This window comes from Panicum virgatum, chromosome 4K (genome assembly GCF_016808335.1).
Source record: "Panicum virgatum strain AP13 chromosome 4K, P.virgatum_v5, whole genome shotgun sequence".
In the NCBI taxonomy this organism is placed as follows: domain Eukaryota; kingdom Viridiplantae; phylum Streptophyta; class Magnoliopsida; order Poales; family Poaceae; genus Panicum; species Panicum virgatum.
This window is the reverse complement of record NC_053139.1, coordinates 36,452,341-36,454,970: the sequence shown is the minus strand read 5'-3', so window position 1 is coordinate 36,454,970 and position 2,630 is coordinate 36,452,341.

The following is a 2,630-nucleotide window of genomic DNA, read 5'->3' as shown; positions in this document are numbered from 1 at the left end:
AGCTAAACCAACACAAAATGCCTCGAACGAGCGAGCGAAACCACGAAGCAAATCGGAAGCAAAACCGAAAAACTGCAGAACTGATCTGCCTGGACCGGTCTGACCGGTGCGATGGACCGGTCTGACCGGTCGTGTCTGTTCAAAATCAAGCAGACCGGTCTGACCAGTCTTGCCTACCGGTCTGACCGGTGGCACCCAGAAAACCCCGAAAATCTTTGATTCAAACGGTGAATCTCGACCAAACGACAATGAAAATCGATGAAACTTGGGGGATTGCTTCGCCCCTACCCCGTGAATATATCCCCAAAAGATCTCGGCCTAAAGATCAACAAATCGTGAGAATTGTGGGGGAGATCAAAAGGGATTGGGGTTTTCTCAAATACTCAAGAACTTCAATTCTGATGAGCTCGTGATTCCAGAAGATTTGGCACGCAGCTAGAAGCACGGGAATCACTCCAAAGAGCTCTACGAAATGTCGCAATCAAGTGCATCAAAATCGAAACGAAAATCCATCACAAAAAGCACAAGAGAGACAGAGTTGGATTGATTCAAAAGCTCAGAGGGCACAAGGAGGATGGGGTCTCCTTTCCCAATCACATCCAATACAAAGTCTCACAAATCCATGGACAAATCTACTCTAAAGAGAGGAACAGGGGGAGGAAGACACAGGGGCGGCGGCCTGGAGAACAGAGGTGTCCACGAGTAGATTACAAAAGCCGCACTTGACCTAACACAAGTGAAGGGGTATTTATACCCGCGGGACCGGTCAGACGGGTACGCTGGACCAGTCAGACCGGTTGGTTAGACCGGTCAGACCGGTGCCAGGGACCGGTCTGACCGGTTGGCCTGCAGTACCCCCTGTACACGATCTCATCCGACGGCCGAGGTTCTTTCTTCGGAACGAAATCTTCTCCACGATGCCGCCGTCTTGATAAAGATCCAGTCCGCGGTTCTGGAGGGTCCGCGAAACCCGGGTAAGTGGCCGGTTTTGAGAAAACCGCCAAAACCTCACGCGCGGGAAGATTCCTGCCTCCATGCCGTGGCCCTAGACGCCGTTCCCGCCTCGGCCTTCTGACGGCCCTAGACGCCGCCCGACGCCCGTCGCCTCCGTCAGTCCCGAGACCGACACCCGTGCCACCACGACTTGGCGTCTTCAACCGCCGTCCGCCTCCTTGGTTTTGTGGCGCAAACCAAGAAACCCACCTTCCGTCGCCTCTTGCGCCCTCGATCCAGGAGTGGACGCCACAGCTGCCGCCCGGTCCGAGCTCCGGTCCCGGCTGCCCTTCACCGCCGTCCACCGCACGGTCCATCGGCCACAGCACCTCCACGGTAGCTCCCCGTCGACACTCGACGCCCGTGTATCTGCAATCCAAAGACCAAGCGCACGATCACACCGCACGGTTGACAATTCACTCATCACAAGCAGGATAGAGTACTCAACATTCCTCAATCTCCCCCTTGATGAGTGCATTATCAACACACCACAAACGAACCAAGAGAAGTGAAACCAGAAAAGAACAAAGAAGCACAAGCAAGTGACAAAAGGCTCAGAAAGGCAGGAACAGTCACTCACTCAAGCAAAATCGATCCCCTAAGACAAGGGCAAAGGCTCGACGTAATCGATCAAAAGCCAAAACATGACTCCTCAAAGACAGAGGTAACGCTCGACGTAGTCATGCAAGAAGCAGAGGGAAAACGAGGAAAACAAGGAGCCAAAACTAAAGCAGAAACTCCCCAAGCAAAGTTTTTCCCTCTCACAAGTGCAACTCTCCCAAAATGATGCACTCTCGAAGCCCTGTGCACAACAAGTTTTTCAAAAATCAAACAAGTCTCCCCCTTGTTCGATCACTTCTCTCAAAATTCTCCCCCTTGTTGGCACATGCACACATCAAGCCTAGAAAGACCTAAAGCTCCCCCTGAAGCTGAAACTCCCCCTGAACAGATACTATGCAATGAATGCAATGCAAGAGGTGTAAGTGAAAGCATTCAGGGATACAAGGATATGAGCAACATCTAGTCACAAGCACGTGTGCATACATAAACAAGACCTGCATCTAGCTCAACAGGGTATATCATATCAGTCTAGAGCTAGGCAAGTTCAGTTTACGAGAAATAAAAGCATCACCCATGATCTAGCACTAACAAGTAGGGAATGAAAAGCAGTGCTACTCATACTCATACAGGTGAGCCAAAGCAGCCAAAACAAGTTGCCAACATTCATTTTTCTATCAATTTTTATATCAAGCAATTCTAAGTGCCAGGTATTGAAAGCTTGTCATGCTTTACTTAGCAACGAGGCCAAGCCTATGCCAAAAGACAATCAGAAGCTTAAATCACTCGTTTCAGTCATGCACAGCCTTGCCCGGGTTCTCACAAGTGCAAAGTGAGCCATCCCGAAAGCTCGATCAGTGCGACAAGCAATCCCACCTGGATCTTTTCCATCCATTTCCAGAACAGTTCAAGCAATTTTATCAGATTTAGATCATTTCAAATATGAATTGCTGAACGAAAGGTCACACTAGCATGAATAAGATAGCAAAGCATATCAACACGCCCTAACATGCTAGTAGCCAAGACAGGGTGATCATATTTTCAGATTTTCAAATCAAAATAGCTTAACTCAGATGATG